The 20,147-nt window shown below is 40.5% G+C and overlaps 1 protein-coding gene across 5 annotated transcripts in view; it reads right to left on the bottom strand.

The window, feature by feature from the left end:
* Window positions 1-18,808, bottom strand: part of IPCEF1 (interaction protein for cytohesin exchange factors 1) — a 202,049-nt gene extending 183,241 nt beyond the window's left edge. For 2 of the 5 annotated variants that reach the window (XR_012517151.1, XM_074397235.1), the window contains exon 1: window positions 16,871-18,808. The gene's annotated coding sequence lies outside the window, so the exon portion shown is untranslated. The remainder of the gene's footprint in view (window positions 1-16,870) is intronic. The other 3 variants (XM_074397234.1, XM_074397236.1, XM_074397233.1) reach the window with 2 other exon arrangements.
* Between the last annotated feature and the right edge of the window lie 1,339 nt (window positions 18,809-20,147).

The raw sequence follows: 20,147 nt of genomic DNA, 5'->3' as shown, positions 1-20,147 counted from the left end.
GACATACGGGAGGCCAACAAACATATGAAAAAATGCTCATCATCACTGGTCATTAGAGAAATGCAAATCAAAACCACATTGAGATACCATCTCACACCAGTTAGAATGGCCATCATTAAAAAATCGGGAAACAACAGATGCTGGAGAGGATGTGGAGAAATAGGAACACTTCTACACTGTTGGTGGGAATGTAAATTAGTTCAACCATTGTGGAAGACAGTGTGGCGATTCCTCAAGGACCTAAAAATAGAAATCCCATTTGACCCAGCAATCCCATTACTGGGTATATATCCAAAGGATTATAAATCATTCTACTACAAGGACACGTGCACACGAATGTTCATTGCAGCACTGTTTACAATAGCAAAGACCTGGAACCAACCCAACTGCCCAACGATGATAGACTGGATAGGGAAAATGTGGTACATATACACCATGGAATATTACGCAGCCATCAAAAAGGATGAGTTCACGTCCTTTGTAGGGACATGGATGAACCTGGAAACCATCATTCTCAGCAAACTGACACAAGAGCAGAAAATCAAACACCGTATATTCTCACTCATAGGCGGGTGCTGAACAATGAGAACACAAGGACACAGGGAGGGGAGCACTACACACTGGGGTCCGTTGGGGGGAAATGGGGGAGGGGCGGGGGGTGGGGAAGTGGGAAGAGATAGCATGGGGAGAAATGACAGATACAGGTGAGGGGACGGAAGGCAGCAAACCACACTGCCATGTGTGTACCTATGCAACAATCTTGCATGTTCATCACATGTACCCCGAAACCTAAAATGCAATAAAATAAAATAAAATAAAATAAAATAAAAATTGGACTTCATCAAAATTAAAAAAAAAAACTTTGGCTCTTTGAAAACACTGTTAAAAAAATGAAAAGCCAAAGACTGGGAGAAAATATTTGCTAAAATGTACCCATATAACATCTGACAAAGGAGGACGTGTGTAACTCTATGTCAGGGCAAAGAGCTATCCTTAAAGAAAACAACTCTATAAGAAGAAGATGTATGATGCGTTTTTTAAAGGCAAAAAGTTTGAACAGATACGTCACCAAAGAAGATGCATGGATGGAAATAAGCACATGAAAAGAGGCTCAGCATCATCAGTCACTAGGGAAATGCAAATAAAAACCACAATAAAGTACTGTTCCCATCTCATTAGAATGCCCAAAATAAAAATAAAAGTTAGTAAGGATATAGAGAAACTGGAATTCTCATATATTGCTGGTGAGAATGTAAAATGGAACAATCTTTTTGGAAAGGAGTTTGGCAGTTTCTTTAAAAAAGCATCTACCTATCATATTCTTCTTCAAGGTATTTGCCCCAAAGGAAATGAAAACATGTGTATATATAATGACTTTGCGGTTTTTAAAAATTATTTTATTATATTGGTTAATTTTTATCAATTTATTTATTTGTTTAGAGACCAGGTTATGAGACTGGCTCACTTTTGTACATACAATGACTTTTGTACAAATGTTCATAGCGATTTTATCTGTAATAGCTTAAAATTGGAAATAAAACAAATTCCCACCAATAAGTGAATGAATAAACAAATTGTAGTATATCCATACAATGGACTATTGAGCAATAAAAATAAACAGATGTTTGTTACAAGAAAAAAAAAAAAAAAAGAAAAGAAATACCATGTGGCCATAAAGAAGAATGAAGTCATGTCATTTGCAGCAACATGGATGGAACCGAAGGTAATTATGTTAAGTGAAATAAGCCAGGCATAGAAAAACAAATACCACATGTTCTCACTCACATATGGGAGCTAACAAGTTGATCTCATGTAGGTAGAGAGTGGAATGATAGCCACCAGTGTCTGGGAAGGGTGTATGTGTTGGGAGGATGAAAAAAGATTGGGTCAATGGATACAAACATACAGTTAGATAGGAGGAAAAAGTTCTCTTTTTTTTCGAGAACAAGGTCTCACGCTATTACCCAGGCAGAAGTGTAGCTGCGTAATTACAGCTTACTGCAGCCTTGACTTCCCAATCAAGCCATCTGCCTGCCTCAGACTCCCAAGTAGCTGAGACTACAAGCGTGTGCCACCATGCCCAGCTAAGTTTTAAAAATTTTTTGTTGGGGTGAGATCCTACTATGTTGAGGCTGGTCTTGAACTCCTGAGCTCAGATGATTCTCCCACCTCAATCTCCCAAAGTGCTGAGATTATCGGTGTGAGCCACCACGCTTGGCCTAGAAAGAATAAGTCTAATATTCGATAGCAGAGTACAGTGACTATAGTTAACAACACTGTATTATGTATTTCAAAACAGCTATAAGAGAAGACTAGAAATGTTCCCACCACATAGAAATGATAAATACTGGAAGTAATGGACACCCTAAGTACCTCGACTTGATCCTTAAACATTCTACACATGTAATAAAATATCATATGTAACCCATAAATATGTACAAATATTATATATCAATAAAAAAGAAAAAATGCTCACAGATACACTCAATAAATTACAAAACAGCCAGAGCTCAGACGTTCCATGCCAACAGGCATTTATGACTTAGAAGGAGATTTCATTCTCAAAATAGAGCAAACACAGAAGTAAAAAGACTAGGAAAAGACTTTGGAGGAAACAGCTTCCTACTCTGCCCATTCTTTAGCTGTAGACACTGAGCGTGAATTTAAGAAACTTCTTGTTTTTCCAAGAGAAATGGGGACGGCCTTTCATGGAAATATCTGAATAGTAAAAAGATTGCTAACCCTGAATCTTTACCACAGTTACTCACAGTCCCAGACCATGCAATGACATTCAAATAAGCAAAGGAATCTCTGAGTCTCTCTTTTATACCAGGAGACAAGACACGAGCTACGGGGCAGGTAAAGAGGCCAGGCCTCAGCAGCTGAATTAGCCAGTGTATGTGAGTTATTATGGGAAAAAGAGGCTCGGCAAAGAGGAAAGAGATTTGGCCACAGTCAAATTTCCATTATTTACTGGAGAGGAGTGGGAGGCGAGAGGAACCAGGTTACCTAGGGAAAAAAAAAGATTAAGAAACAAAGCTATTTTGACCTAAGGACATCAGTGCTATATAATGTGAGACGAAAACTAGCTCAGAGCAGTCTAAGCTTTGTGCCGTACGCACAAGTGATCAGGCCCAGAAAGACATGAGTAGAGGACTTCAGTGACGTACCACAATACCACCCCTTTTCCTAGGGGCACTTGTTTAAAGTCACTGTGGACCATGGCTCCTCCCTAGTAGCTGGGATTATAGGCGTGCACCACCAATGCCCTGCTAATTTTTTTATATTTAGTAGAGATGGGGTTTTGCCATACTGCCCAGTCTGGTCTCAAACTCCTGACCTCAGGTGATCTGTCTGCCTCGGCCTCCCAAAGTGCTGGGATTACAGGCTTGAGCCACCATGCCCAGCTGATTTTATACATTTTAGAGAGACATGAGACATCAATTAAAATATGTAAGAAGTAATCCCAGCACTTTGGGAGGCCAAGGTGGGCAGATCACCTGAGGTCAGGGGTTTGAGACTAGACTGGGCAAAAACGTGAAACCCCGTCTCTACTAAAATTAAAAAAAAAAAGGCTGGGTGTGGTGGTGCACACCTGTAGTCCCAGCTGCTCGGGAGGCTGAGGCAGAGGACTCACTTGAACCCCAGAGGTGGAGGGTGCAGTGAGCCAAGATCTCACCACTGCACTCAAGCCTGGCGACAGAGCAAGACTCCTTCTCAAAAAATAAATAAATATATATATATATATATATATATATATATATATATATACATATATATATCTATCTGTAAGAAGTAAAATTGGTTAGGTCTGAAAGGCCGAACAACTTGAAGCAAAAGCAGGAAGACTCAAAGTGGAGAGGGGGCTTCCAGGTCACTGATAGGTGAGAAATAAGCTGCTGCATTCTTTTGAGTTGCTGACTAGCCTTTTCAAAGGAGGTCATCAGATATGCATTCATTGCAGTGAGCAGAGGAATAACTTTGAATAGACTGGGAGGCAGGTTTGCCCTAAGCAGTTTCCATTTGAGTTTTCCTTTTAGCTTAGTCATTTTGGCGGCCCAAGATACTAGCCTTCCACACTAAGGATAGCAAGACAGGGTGCCAAGAACTAAATCAAATAAGAGCCCATAATTAAAAGAAAAGCTTTGAGAGAGATGGAATACAAGTCACCAGGCTGAAAGCCCTGGGGATTGATGCCTACAGAAGGGATCATTTGGGGATGGAGGTTATGATTGATATTGAAAGGAATGCTGAATCCAGAAAGATTAGCATGAGAAAGATCCTAGATCTGGCTAAAATGGAGCCTTTGAGAGCAGTCTGAATATTGATGCAACAAGCAAAACAGGCAGGAAGTTTGCCAGCCTAAATCAGTTCCGGATCCTTTAATAGAGTGTGTGAATTTCCCAAGCTTTCTCCTTTTTCATCTTTCGTCCTCCTTTCGGCTTTTCTTCCTGTGACCACTGGAAGGTTCAATGTATCAGGGAAGATAAAACTAATTGTGGAATCTATTAAGTGATTAGAGAAGAAATTATTCAAACACTAAAGTTGGAATGAACCTTTATAGATTGTGTGGATGTGTTCTTCATTCCACCACTCATTCTGAGTTGATTATATTACACTTTAGTAATTTATAATGTCTGCATGGCTTCACCAAAGAGGAATGTGATGCGTAAGCCTCAGACTGCTGCCTGAGCTCTAGCTACTACCCATTTGCATTGATAATGTAAAGGAACATTTAAATATCTCAGGACTCCCAAACTCCTGATGTCCAAGAGGTTAAGCATGGAGGTTGCATCCAGCAACACCCTTTTCCAAATGAACAGCTGTTACTGGCATGCATTAGCCAGACCCTGACAGCAAGGCAAAAGGCCTCAGGCATCTCCCAAGGACTGCTCCCACAGATCATTGAGAAGGAAATTCTTTGTTGGCCTCCCATAAACAAGGGCATGCCAATTACATTTTAGGTCTGCAGCGTATGTCTAGCTCCTAAACCTGAAGTCTGTTTGATTCCACACCAATAATGCCATTTATTTTCCCAGGTACAGAACAAAGACAAGACAAGATCAATCATTCCTCCACTTACCCAAAGATCTCGGCATAATTGATTCTTCCTTCACTCCCCATAATTGATTATTCCTTTACTCCTTTTTTTCCCTTAATTATTCACCTTGTCCCATGTAAAATGTAGATTTCTGGGCACTGACTAAAGTCTCAAAAGAACATAACCATTCCTCTTCCTACCTCCTTCCGCCTCCTCATAAAACTGGCTGATGTCCACTGCACTCAGGGTCTCCTCTCTTGTCTTTGGAGCCCCCTCCTCCTGTCTGTACAGGGGAGCTGCTTCTTTCTTTCTTCTCCCTTCTTTCTTGCCTATTAAACTATCTGCTCCTTGAAACCACTCCACGTGTGTCTGTGTCATTTTATCTAATCCACGTGAGACAAGAGCCCTGGTGTTCCTCCACTCATAGGAGCGATATCCATGTCATGACTACTTCACTGTCCTTTCGTGCCCTGGTTTTGTGCTTTTCTTCCGTCTGTATATCCAGTAAAGCATTATCATCAAAGATACTTAGATCTCATTTTTCAACTGAAAAATATTATTCACACACATTATCTCATGGAGACTCCAATGACTTTGGGGCATGTAAAGATATGAAGCTACCCATTTCACAAATGGAGAAACTAAGACATGAAGAAAAGAACCCCATGTTCACTTATTTAACCACTGGTGACATAAAGATCTCCCCTCTTGTGGTCCAGGATTCTTCCCATTATAGGAGTGCCCAATATGCTGGAGCACAAATACCAACCACCATTACAGATGGCGCCAGGGGAGAGCTCTGAGCCTGCTTTTCCTCCTGACTTTCATGGTCATCTCTCCCTTCTCCCCGCACCTGAAACTTCTCTCTTTTTTCTGAACAGAACAGAAATTCTTTCAGAAAAGAACTATTCAACTTCTTTCTCTACAATCACAGGCTCCTGGATCACATTCTTTCTAAACTTTTAGCCTACTGATTCTCTACACTGTTCACCATGACAATCACATGTCACTTTGGGCCATTTTTTTTGTTCTTTTTTGAGACAGGGTCTCACTCTGTCGCCCAGGCTGGCGTGCAATGGCACAATCTCCGCTTCCTGGGTTCAAGCGACTCAGCCTTCCAAGTAGCTGGGACCACAGGTGTATGCCGCCACACCCAGCTAATTTTATTATTTTTTGTACAGATGGGGTTTCACCATGTTGTCTAAGCTGGTCTCAAATTCCTGACCTCAGGTGATCCACCCACCTCAGCCTCCCAAAGTGCTGGGATTACAGGTGTGAGCCACTGTGCCCGGCCAGTTCTTTTGTTTAGTGTTTAGTGTGTGTGTTTTGTTGTCACTGTGAATTAGTAAGATATTTGTAGTAACTATTATTTTCTAATATTTGTATTCTTCACAGTGCCTAATACAGAAAAAATTTTACACAAATATTTGAATCGGGATGAATGTCTCAAGGGACTGAACAGAAATTCTAGGCATAAGACATCTTTCTCACAGTCAGATAACTCAAAAATTTTGTACATGTGATGATACTGACAAGCTTAAAAACACTTGGAGATTAGAGCCCTGCTAAGCCTCCAGTACCACCAGGCACCCAAATAAAGTTGTAAATAAATGCAATCCAATTGAGAATAATCTTCTTTCCAAAAGGGAGCTGTTGCCACCTGCTTGACACCTCCCAAAACATGCCTCAGCCACTTTTTGCTCTTTCATTAACCTCTTCTTTCTTTTGTTTTACATGACTGCGATCATTTTTTTGGTCGAAAACTTGTTAGATTGTCAATTCTTCACAGTATTTGCTAATTCTGAATATCTGAGCTTTCCTATGGTCAGCTATCATAAAGAAAGAAATCTCTTCACTTATCCATTCAAAACTTTTGGCTACTTTACCCCTAAATGGTAAGTTATTATATCTAAAATATATAATGTGTTAGGAATATGATTTTAATAAATGAAAATACATTTTTATCTTTTTTTTGTAAAAAGATAAAAAACACACACTTTTTTTGAGATGGGGGCCTCACTCTGTCACTCAGATTGGAGTGTAGTGGTGCAACCTCCACCTTCCAGGCTCAAGCAATCTTCCCACTTCTGCCTCCCAAGTAGCTGAAACCACAGGCACACACCACCACACCTGACTAATGTTTTGTATACTTTTTGGTAGAGACAGGATTTCACCATGTTTCCCAGGCTGTTCTCAAACTCCTGAGCTCATGTCCTCTGCCCACCTCAGTGTCCCAAAGTGCTGGGATACAGGTGTGAGCCACTGCACCTGGCCTCAAATGTATATTTTTAAAAATCAAAAACATTGAAGATTTTACACCAAAATGTTAACTATAATTATTTCAAAGTTATAGGATCATGAAAAGTATTTATCTGCTTCTTGCTTATCTGTATCATTGGCAATAAAATGCATTCTATGTGTACTAAGGAAAAATAATTTTTTTAAAAAATTTAAGCTATAAATAGCAAGAAAGTTGATAACAAATTTTACTAGAGGTTGAATTCAAAGTGTTCGCCTAAAGAAATTATTTCTTCCCTCCTTTTTTCTAGTTTAGCATATACTAATCTTTTCTTTTATTGAGGAACTTTTTCTGGTCTTATAATTAGAAAGAATGGGTAGACTCTCTGTATTAGTTCATTCTCATGCTGCTATGAAGAAATATCTGAGGTCGGTAATTTATAAAGGAAAGAAGTTTAATTGACTCACAGTTCTGCATGGCCGTGGTGGCCTCAAAAAACTTATAATCGTGATGGAAGGGGAAGCAAACATGTCCTTCTTCACATGGCAGCATGAGAGAGAAGTGCAGAGCAAAGGAGAGGAAAGCCCCTTATGAAACCATCAGATCTCGTGAGAACTCACTCGCAATCATGAGAACAGCATGAGGAACCGCCCCCATAATCTAATTACCTCCCACAAGTTCCCTCCCTCAACACGTGGGGATTATAATTTGGATTGCAATTCCAGATGAGATTTGGGTGGGGACACAGAGCCAGACTGTATCCCTATCCAAGCACATCCTCTCAAAAATCTACCTTTCTATGTTTTAATCTCTGTTTCCTCCCCCTTTTCAATCTAAATTCGTAGAAATGAATGCTCCGTCAACCTCAACCCCAACTCTTCTCAGCTTTAATCTGGAAATGTCTTTGGGAATGAGATTTTCCTCGAGACTCAGGAAAATCTGTGCTAAGCACTCCTAAAATTATTATCCACCTCAACAAGCTTCCTCTGGCCTCACTGGAGTTGGATTATACACATTCTCAGCTCCAGGGATGAAGAGAAAGGTGGATGAGCACAAAGCAACCTTATCCAAAAAGAAGAAATTATGTAGCATGTAGTATTCTTTTCCTTATAGGAATATGAGTGTGTATTCCTTTAAGGAAATATGTGTGTGTGTGTGTGTGTGTGTGTGTGTGTGTGTGTGTATGTGTGTATACAGGTTCCTTATAGGAACATGTGTGTGTGTATGTGTGTATATACACACATACATACACACACACATACACACACATACACACACACACACACACACACACACACACACACATACACACACATATATATTCCTATAAGGAAACCTGAAGCCAGGTTTGAAGTTCTCTGAACCTGTGTTTTCTCATCAGAAAAAGGGAATTAGTTAATAATAACAGCACCTCCTAGAGCTATTTGATTTAAAAATTAGGTAATGAATATAAAGCCTTTACACCATCCCTTGCAGACAGCAAGAGGACAGTACATGTTACCACCCTTTGTCACACAGCCACTGGGGCTGGGGAAGCCCTGGGTGGCCTGTTGGAGGAGCTGTAATTGTTAGGTTGGTGCAAAAGTAGTTGCAGGTTTTGCCACTAAAAACTACTTATGCACCAACCGATAGAAACAAGGGGTCCTGTGGGACTCTATTTTCTGCCTTGCTGTAATGCTCACCTCAATGGCTCCTATGGCCTAGAAAGTCCCAGGCACTGTCTAGAATGTTTCGTGGGCCAGGAGCATCCATCCATTGGCAAAAGGCCACCTCCGCGATGATAAGAAACATGAGCTTATTGAAAGTAGGGGTGGTTTGGTACTCAATGCCTGAAGTCCATTCAGATTGACGGGAGGATTGCTTGCTAACTTGCTCCCAATACACAGAACACAAGGAGCATACAATGTACGGTAGAAGCTACTACACCCCATGTCTAGGATCCTGTCACTACAGCTAACGCCAGCTTGAAAGCAAAGTCACTTCAAAGCAATCAGGAGTTGCTGCGTCTTCACTGCTCAACCCACTTACTGTGTTTTGGTGACTTGGTGACTCTCCCCGTGCTGGCTTCTCAGCTTAGAATATCTGGGACTCCAGCGTTCCTCTCAAGGCAACCAATTTGTACATAACTTTGGAATGTTTGTGAATGTTCACAAAATAGAACTAAATAGTACTCAAGTGCCTGGCTCAAACCTTGCTCAGCAGTCCCTCCCTCAAGTCCCCATTACCTACACAAAAGCTGCTCTGGTTGATTAATCAAGTTGAAACTTCAAGTGCAGAAAATGCTGGTAGCTGTGTTCCAGAGTAAAAAATCCAGCTCTAGCTGGAAACTGTGACCGTATTTGACCAAGAGAGTTCAAGTTCAGACGATTCTCTTTGATAGACTGGCTATAATTGAGTCTAACCAAGACACGATACTAATTCACATGATTCCAGGGGAATTTCAAAAGTGATCTTGTCCATTTAACTGAAATGAAATACCTGGCCCATTACATGGAAAACATTAGGTACTCAGTAAGTATTTGGTGAATGTTGAATATTCATAAGTGGGTTCTGATCATATTGTATGGTTAGCATTCACAATCACTAATAAGAACAACTCTTTGACTATTGTTTGTCAGGATGGAAAAGAGTTGGGATTTGTGGCTTAACAAGGAACCAGAAAATAAGGCCTTTAATATCATTTGCTTTAGGGTTTTAATTGGTGGAAAGAACAAAGTTGTTACAAATGACTTGTACTCCCAGTAAACAAATGCAATGTTCCTGCTGCAATCATTTAATTTTGTTAGAATAGCAGAATCTTCAAGTATGTTCAAGAAATTGATGAGATTATATATATTCTCATCAGTCCATAAAACTATTACAGATTTACCCAATAGTGTGCTGTAGTCTGAGCTATCCAAACAGAATGATCATAAACAAGTAGCCTAAAACGTATGGTTTTCATGTTTATAGCCTTTTGCTTAGTTTTTCAAATAATTAAAGGTTTTCTGTTAAAACACAACTTTGTATAAGTGCAGCTCTTCTTTGGATAAGCTGTGACACTTTACACAGAATTACATTCTATAGGAGTGAAGAATATTAAATTAAGCCTCCTGGGAAGTGTTCTGAGTTGGTTTCATCTTTTTTCCTTTCTCAGAGGTTTATATTTTTCTCTTTTATCTTCTCTCCCTCTCTCTCTCTCTCTTTCTTTCTTTCTTTTTTGACACAGGATCACTCTCGGTCACCCTGGCAGGAAAACTCTGGTGTGATCATCCATTACTGCAACCTCGGTCTCCCAGACTCAAGTGATCCTCCTGCCTCCACCTCCTGAGTAGCTGGGACTACAGGCACTCTCTACCATACTCAGCTAATTTTTTTTTTTTTTTTTTAAGTACAGATGAGGTCTTGCTGTATGTTGCTTGGTCGGATCTCAAACTCCTGAGCTCAAGTGATCTTCCCACCTCAGCCTCCAAAAGTAGTGGGTCAAATTCCTGACTTCAAGTGATCCCCATACCTCAGCCTCTTAAAGTGCTGGGATTACAGGCATGAGCCACTGTGCCTGAACTATTTTCCTGTTTTAGACTAAGGTTCAGTCTCTATTAATATATGTACATTTGCCTATATGTAGTTCAATGTTCTATTCCTCTCTGGCATTAGAGATCAGTGCATAAAACTACCAAGAATGCAGTTTCCTTCACAATAGTCAGGAAAAAAAGAACTTCTACTCTGTCCAAATTTGAAAAAAGCCTCTTCAGTCACAGATTTCTATTGCATATTTAGAAAAAGATGATATAAAACTAACAAGTCTAAAGAAAATTAAATATGGATCAATTAAGAGAAGGAGAAAAAAGATATTTTTAGTTTTGCCCAGATTAAATGAATTAGCTTCCTATAATGATGTTTACCTCTTAAAAGAATGTTGTCTTGCTAGGGATAATCATGTCATAGGAATTAGAGTAATTCAAATCCTGCTCAAAAGGAGATTTAAGAGATTTTTATGTTGTAAAGAAACTCAAGAATATGCTGAAAATCCTGGCTATTTATGCTGTCATTAAAGTACTTATGCCGGTACCAGACTAAATTTATGGATCAAAGTGATCAACAATTATAGATGAACCATTAAAATGATCTAACATCCATTTATTGAGAAGTTTTCACCTGCTGTACACCGAGATTGCAACCTTAGATTCCATTTGGATCAAAGTTCCATCACATTGCATCATTTTCCTATTCAGAATATTTGAACTTTTCTTTCACTATAAACTGAGGTAAGTAATTATCCCCCTGCCCAAATAGACACTAATGTTCCATATCTAGGAAGTAACCAAATTGCCATAATAATTTGGAATCACTATCTAGACTCCATTTATGAAAGGAAGCCCTTTTCTGGATTTCACAATAGCCTGATTTTCATTTTGCAAATGTCTCATTGTGTAGCGTTTTTATTCACTCCCATTCAATGATAAAGTGACTCTTCTGTTTGATGCCAAACGCCACAAGTTAACTTCATAGAAATGAGTCATGTTTAATTTGTCCTTAGAAGTGATTGCCAGCAATATAGATGAGTTTGTTACTAGCGCTTAAAATTACTTTCATTCCTTACCTTCTACATTAGTTTCTTAGAAGGGCTCTGTTGGTTTATAATACTTTTGTTTTCTTCGAAGTATATACACTTACTTTCCTTTGGCCCATAAATCAAAGCAATTGGTTAGTGTTTTGTTTTTTTTCACTCTGCTGCCCAGGCTCTACAGCAGTGGCACAATTATAACTCACAGCAACTTCAAATTCCTAGGCTCAAGAGACCATTCTGCCTCAGTCTCCTGTGTAGCTGGGACTACAGGCACATATCACCACACCTGGCCACATTTTTTATTTTTGTAGAGATGGGATCTTACTATATTGCCCAGCCTGATCTTTGACTGCTGGCCTCAAGCAATCCTCCCACCTCAGCTTCCCAAAGTGCTAGGATTACAGGCATCAGCCGCTACATCTGCTCTGGTTCGGTAGTTTTATCTCAACTTTTATAGATGAGAAAATTCAAGCATGAAAAATTTAAATGCTTGCTTGTAGCACAAAACTATGATATACCACAGGCAGGACACTTTTGATCGGTGGCATTCCCACTAAAAAGCTGAGCATAATAGAAAGCCCCATCAATATGGGTCCAATCATACTCAAAATGGAAACTGGATATTTTTTAATTAGATTGGGTATTGTTGTGAAAAGTAGCATGCGGGATCCTTGTGGTGACAGAACAGTCACATATCTCGACTGTGGTTGTGAACTACCCAGGGATGGATCTGAGGTCCCCCGAGACCCCTTTTGGTCCCTGCTGGCTGGAAGCATTTCCTACATGCTATCACCTGACTGCCTAAGAAGACAACCATGGTTGTGCAATCATGTCAAGGCACAGGCAGTTCCCTGGAAAAGAGAACAATTCCCTTCCACTGCTCCTCACTAAGGAAGCCGAAAAGAATTTCACTTGGGCGATTTCAAAGTAGAGCAAATGTGCTCTGCTCAGACTCACCCTTCATCTCTTAATTCTTGGTCTCAAATCACTACTTCTGTAACAAAAACTTTAGCATACATGAAAACAATGTAATGTATAGAATGGCAGTTAGATCACAGGCTCAGAGATGCAAAGCTCTGGGTTTGAATCCCTCTCCCCTGATGATTGTGGTGGTTTGAGGCAGGGTACTTGACCTGTCTAAGCTTCAGTTTCATGAAGATAACAATAGTACTATTTCCCAGAACTATTTTTAGAAGTGGCTGAAATAGCATAAAAAGGAATGAGATGATGTCCTTTGCAGGGACATGGATAGAGCTGGAAGCCATTATCCTCAGCAAACTAATGCAGGAACAGGAAAACCAAATACCGCATGTTCTCACTTACAAGTGGGAGCTGAACAATGAAAACACATGGACACAGGGAGGGGAACATCACACACTGAGGCCTGTGGGGGTTGGAGGGAGAGAGAGAGAGCATCAGGAAGAATAGCTAATGGATGCTGGGCTGAATTCTTACGTGATAGGTTGATCTATGCAGAAAACCCCCATGGCGCACATTGACCTATGTAACAAACCTGCACATCCTGCACATGTATCCTGGAACTTAAAATAAAAGTTGAAGAAGAAAAAAAGAAATCGTAAACGTAAATGTAACTAACTGTAAATGTAAAGTAAAAGGTAAAAATAAAAGTGCAGATCACAGTGCTGGAACGTAGCAAGCATTCAGTGGTATCACTGGTTTTTATTCAGCACTCCACATATGAAATATTCAGAAGATGCTATAGACTCTGTTGGGAATCCTGTCATGCTGCTATTTCTATTTCAACTGCCTATTGCCTGCTGGGTTTTTGTTTGTTTGTTTGATTAATTCTTTCATTTCTAATTTGAACTAGTTTTCCTTGATAATCTAGTCATTTCTATTCAGACTTCCTTTGAAAGACTCATCCACGTCCTAATACTTTTGGGGTGAGTATAAGCTGGCTCACTTATCACTTTTCAGCTGCTTCTATTTCAATCCCTGTGTCAGTCTGAGAGGCCAACTATCCCTCCTTCCTAAGACAAAGATTGTTTCTAAGACAGAGAGAAGATCCTTTTCAATTTCCCTACAAGCCAAAATATTTTATTTTGGTTAAGTCTCTGATAAGGGACTCCATGGTGACCTGCTGGCACTGTGAGGGGGCAGGGTCAAGATTCTAACAACTGGAATAATAATTATTGACTCTACAAAATAATCTGTGACTCTACAAGAATGTTTTCATGACCTCTCCCTATACATACCAAGATGATAGAGATATGGCAACATTCCCTAAAAAATGAATTACTCTCATACTAGGAGATCTAAATTTAGTTTAGAAGGAATAACTGATGAATGGACTATTGAATTTGCTAGGAAATCATCGAACTCAGATTTAGATGCAGTTTTAAATCATCCAGAGAAAATAACCCATTTTCATGTCATTCTAGGAATTAATCAGACCGGCGAGACCCAGTGGGACCATGTTTCCTTTTTCTTACTTCAGAGTTGACACATGATTCTGCCCCAGTCTTACTCTTAAAGGGGATTCCCCTACAAAGAGTAAATAACATAAACTTTCTTTTTCTTTTCTTCCTTTTTTTTTTTTTTTTTTTTTTTTTGAGATGGAATCTTGCTCTGTCACCTAGGCTGGAGTGCAGTGGCTTGATCTCAACTCACTGCAACCACCGACACCTGGGTTAAAGCGATTCTCCTGCCTCAGCTTCCTGAGTACTGGGATTACAGGCATGTGCCACCACACGTGGCTAATTTTTGTATTTTTAGTAGAGACAGAGTTTCACCATGTTGGTCAGGCTAGTCTCAAACTCCTAATCTTAGGTGATCCACCTGCTTCAGCCTCCCAAAATGTTAGGATTACAGGTGTGAGTCACCACGCCCAGCCAATAACATAAATTTTAAGTGTCATTTATTAGGCTGCAACGAACCACAAACTAGCACACTATGCCTAAAAGAGTGCTTTTATTGTCCTGTTGGTGGAAGATTTAAGGGGGGTTAAATTTTTGTTCATTTTTCTTTTTCTTTCTTTCTCTTTTTTTTGAGATGGAGTCTCACTCAACATTGCCCAGGCTGGAGTGCAATGGCATGATCTCAGCTCACTGCAACTTCCGCCTCCCAGATTCAAGTGATTCTAATGCCCCAGCCTCTGCAGTAGCTGGGATTACAGGCGCCTGCCACCACACCCAGCTAATTTTTGTATTTTTAATAGAGACAGGGTTTTGCCACGTTGGCCAGGCTGGTTTTGAACTCCTAACCTCAGGTGATCTACCTGCCTCAGCCTCCCAAAGTGCTGGGTTTACAGGTGTGAGCCACCACACCCAGCCTATTTATTTTCTTTCAACATTTGTTTTCTTTTCAATCATTAAAATAGTTCAGGTATGTTTCACTAATGAAAAATCTGGGGAAAAATTATAGAGTACAAAGTACAAAGAAAAACCCTGAGCCATAAGCCTACTATTCATAAATTAACATTCTAACACATTTCACCCAAATCTTGCTTCTCTGCAGTATTTTTACATAGTTGAAAAAGTTATCTTCCTGCCTTTTTGACTTAGCATTACATCATGAGAATATTTCTATAAAATATTATTTTATTGATGAAATTTCCTTATATACCACCATGAGTTTAACCATTCTGATAACTAGGCTTGTAATTTTATTTTAAATTAATGATTCTTTTAAAAACTCACTTTCATTTTACAAAATTTAGAAAATACCACAAAGCATAAAGAAGAAAAGATAAAAGTGATTAAATATTTGTGTGGCCGTGGCAACTTGAAAACTGATATTGATAAGTGCCATTTAATGCAATCTTTTTTTTTTTTTTTTGCCTCTGCCCTACCCGTGCCGAGCTGGCAACCACCCTCCTCACCTGGCCAGCTGCCACCTCAGTCTGCAATCATATTTTTAACCCTCACAGAACCACCCAAAAAGTCAGTATCTTATAGTCACCACTTTATAGGTTGAGAGACATAGAGTTTGAAAAGATATGTCTGACCCCCAGACTGTGTTTTCTCTTGGCCAAATTATATTGATTTTCCCGTGATTACCTCCACCATCACCTCTACCACCCTCACCTCCAAACACCATCTCCACCATCTGCACCATCACCTCCTCAACCACCCCCACCATGTCTGCCATCACTTCTGCCATCTCCACTACCACCTCCACCAGCTCCTCCACAACCACCTCCACCATCTCTATCATCACTTTCACCATCACTTCTGCCACTCCATCCACCATTTCTACCATCTCCATTACTACCTCCACCACTGCCTCCACAACTACCTCTACCATCTCCACCGTCATCTCCACCATCACCTCCCATACCACAATCATTTCCAACACCACTCCCTTCACCTCCACCTCCACCTCTACCACCATGTATTGCCACCCCTTTCACTTTCCTGACCTAGACATTCTTTCTGATCTCTGTTCTACACACTCTTTCTTTATTCCACACCTTCATATTCTCCTTTCTTCCTTCACTCTGACCTTTTCTAACCTTCACTTTTTTTTTTTTTTTTTTTTTTTTTGAGACAGAGTCTCACTCTGTCATCAAGGCTGGAGTGCAATGGTGCAATCTCAGCTCACTGCAACCTCCACCTCGCAGGTTCAAGCGATTCTCCTGCCTCAGCCTCCAGAGTAGCTGGGATTACAGGCATGTGCCACCACACCCGGATAATTTTTGTACTTTTAGTAGAGAAGGAGTTTCACCATGTTGGTCAGGCTGGTCTCGAACCCCTGATTTTGTGATCTGCCCATCTTGACCTTCCAAAGTGCTGGGATTACAGATGTGAGCCACCACGCCTGGACTTTATCTTCACTTTTTAAAGTGCCTGAGCAACAGAGATAAAGCAATGGCTTTCCTCTGTTGCTCCACATTCATTTAATGAATTATCCCAGTTATTCACTCATTCAACAAATATTCCCGAGAGCAGGAACTGTTCTGAGCACTTGGGAGCACAAGTAACCTCTCCATTTGCAGGATTCTCTAGAGGACTTAAAAGCTTGATTTTTAGTATTTTTCTTCACACACACACACACACCCCATTTGCCACATTAGACCTACTTGCAAATTGTCAACCTGGACTTCAATGATGAGCTCCCACTGCAGAGCCTCCAAGCTCGATGGAAAGCAGAAGTGAGCTGTTCAAAAGGATACACGAGTCAAAAGGAAAGTCTCAGGCAATAGTCATGAAGTAATTTCTTATCTCTTATTGCCACAGCAAACTACCGCAGGAAAGAACTTCCTATTTCCATACTCTGATGATGTATATTTGCTTAACACAGTTTGCCTGAAATAGTTCATGCATGGACCCACTCCAGAAAAGACACTTGATTTATAAAGAGAGAAATGGAAGGAAATTAAAAGGTAAATTAAAGAATGAGCTCATCAACACATACACAAACTTACAAACTTACCTTTTCCTCCTTGCTTGCATGATGTGAGCAGAAAAAAAACGTGTGTTCTTTCTGTTTCTATTTTCTATTTCATTTTTGTTTGTTCGTTTGTTTTTTTGAGACAGAGTCTTGCTCTGTCACTCAGGCTGGAGTGCAGTGACACGATCTCGGCTCACTACAACCTCCACTTCCTGGGTTCAAGCAATTCTCCTGCCTCAGCCTCCCAAGTAGCTGGGATACAGGAACATGCTGTCATGCCCAGCTAATTTTTGTGACTTTAGTAGAGAAAGGGTTTCACCATGTTGGCCAGGCTGGTCTCGAACTCCTGACCTCAGGTGATCTACCCGCCTCACCCTCACAGAGTGCTGGGATTACAGGCTGAGCCACTGTGCCCAGCCTTCTATTGCTATTTTCCTTTTCTTTTTTTTTTCCCCCATGGAGATGAGGTCTTATGTTGCCCCCAGGCTGGTCTCAAACTCCGGACCTCAAGTGATCCTCTCACCTTGATCACCCAAAGTACTTAGATTACAGGCGTGAACCATCATGCTCAGCCCTCTGCTTCTATTTTCTACATAAAATAAATAACTGGATAGAAATTAGACTTTATGTACTCCTACTATACAACGTCAAGGACAGCACTAGGAACACATAGGCCACTCAAGACTAATAAAGTCACTGCTGTAGTCAAAGATGCTTCAGTGGGTTATAATTCTGAGTCCTATAATTAAATTCTTTCACATATACCCCAGCAAAGAAAAATCAAGTGCCCCATACACTCTTACTAAAAGCCTCTGAACCAACAACACCTAGCTTTCATTTTCATACCAGAGATATTTTGTTGAGCCTGAGACCTTCATCAAAGTGTAAAATCCCCTCAAGCTGCCTCCATGCAAAGGAAACTCCCCCACAAAGAACACACTTTCTCGAAAGAGGGCGGCCACAGAGCGCTTCTCCAAATGAACTCCTCAGGACCCAAACACATGCTGAATTGTGCTTTTCTAAATCAAACCCATGGTCTGCGGTCCAAACACCTATCAAGACCACCCATTTAAGAAAAAGAAAAGCAGAGGGAGTACACACCTCTCTCCTCCTCCAAAGTTTTCACAGAATTAGAGAATCTTTAGCACCTGGTTTCCCAGATTACAGAGAGTTGAGCGAATATCATATCCCCAAAGCCACACGTCCTACCTCACTACTCTAAGGAAAGCGCTAGAGTATCCATTGCTTTGCCATCTTGATATGTCAAGCAATTACCTCTCACACATCAGCCAAAAAGTGATGTTACTTACATGCAATACAAAGAGAGTAAATCCAAGAGTGGTCTTTTTATTCCTGGAATCCGAAAACTCATAGTACTCTGAGGCTAAGCTTGAGGATTCTACTCAAAGCAGCCTCAGCTCTGGAGGCGCCGTCAACCCAGAACTAACATTTGAAGCTGATCAGAGAGTAAAGCTCTTTCGAAAGAAGAGGAAGTGTCATCTCCACTTCCTCAATCCTATTGTTCTTCCTTCTCATTGTTATCAAGCCCTTCCTTGATGCCATATCCAGGACACAGTTCATGAAAGGCAAGCACACCCCATCTGCCTGACTTCATTCATCACTAAGCACTACGTGGTGTATTCATTTGCAGAGCACGTGTGTGAAACGGTACAAGGCTCTGCTTTCTTGTTTTGGAGGCAAGGCTGTTCATTTACAGTGGAGGGTGAGATGATTTGCAGAGTCATTCTCAGCATGTTTGGGTGAGAACCTTGAACCTCTTTAGGTTCAATCTTCCTTCAAATTTCCCTCTTTCCTCCTTTCCAAATTGCTCCTAATGCTCTATAAACAGAGGGTACAGATACATTTGTAAAAATTATTTTAAGATAAAAATAAGTCTAAGCCTGCCATCTTTTGCAGTACACATAGAAGAGTCTCTGACTTCAAAACTTTTCTTTCCTACACTGGAAAAGGAGAATGACAGGTTGAAAGTTAGAAATACTCCATCTCATTACGATCTCATTACAAACACACTCCTGTCCTCCCAGTCTCCCCTGTCAACACACCAGCTTCTTGTTTCTCTATACCTTCTTGGGAAATGAATACAGTCTCACTATATTTATATTCTGCTCTCAAAGCAAAGGAACTAAATCATTAGAAATGGGATCATGACCAATGCAAGCTTCCAAACGTGGTAGCTAAAATATCAGCATGTGCATTAGTTACCTTTCACTGCTTAACAAATCATGCCAAAATGTAGTGGTTTAACACAACAAACATCTATTATCCCATGGTATCTGTGGGTGAGGAATCTGGGTCCAGGTTAGCTGGTGGTCCAGCTAAAATTTCCCTACAAGGCTGCAATCCAGTGTGGGCTGGAACTGCAGTCATCTCATCTTTTTTCCCTCAACGAGGGAAAAAAGCTCTTGTAAGATCACTCGTTTAGTTGTGGGTAGGATTCAGTTTCTTTTGGGTGATTGGACGGGGGGTATCAGTTCAATGCTACCTATGGCCTGGAGGCCGTCCTCAGTCCCTTGCCATGTGGACTTCTCCTTAGGTCAGCTTCATATCATGGTGGCTGGCTTCATTAACAAAAGCAAGCAAGAGTGAAAGAGAATGACAGAGAGCTGAGTGAGAGCAAGATGGAAGTCACTTTTGTCACCTAATCACAGAAGTGACAGTCTATCGCTTTTGCCACAACTCATTTGTTAAAAGCAAGTTACTTGGTCTAATCTCCACCCAAGAGGAGGGGAATTACACAAGATGTAAATTCTGGGAGGCAGAGAATCAAAGGGATCTATCTTAGAAATCTGCCTACCACAGCATGTAAAACTTATCCAAACTCAAGTTGCCTCTGTCAAACCAAATGTTAACAACAGGGAAGAGTCATCTAAAGAGAAAGTCAGAAATTCAGTGATAATACTCAAAGAGTATCTGAAGTATTAATATAATACTGTAGCCCACTGTAG

The sequence above is a fragment of the Saimiri boliviensis genome, chromosome 4 (genome assembly GCF_048565385.1).
Source record: "Saimiri boliviensis isolate mSaiBol1 chromosome 4, mSaiBol1.pri, whole genome shotgun sequence".
Taxonomy (NCBI): domain Eukaryota; kingdom Metazoa; phylum Chordata; class Mammalia; order Primates; family Cebidae; genus Saimiri; species Saimiri boliviensis.
Note: the sequence above shows the minus strand (reverse complement) of the source record. Positions and strands in the feature narration are given on the sequence as shown.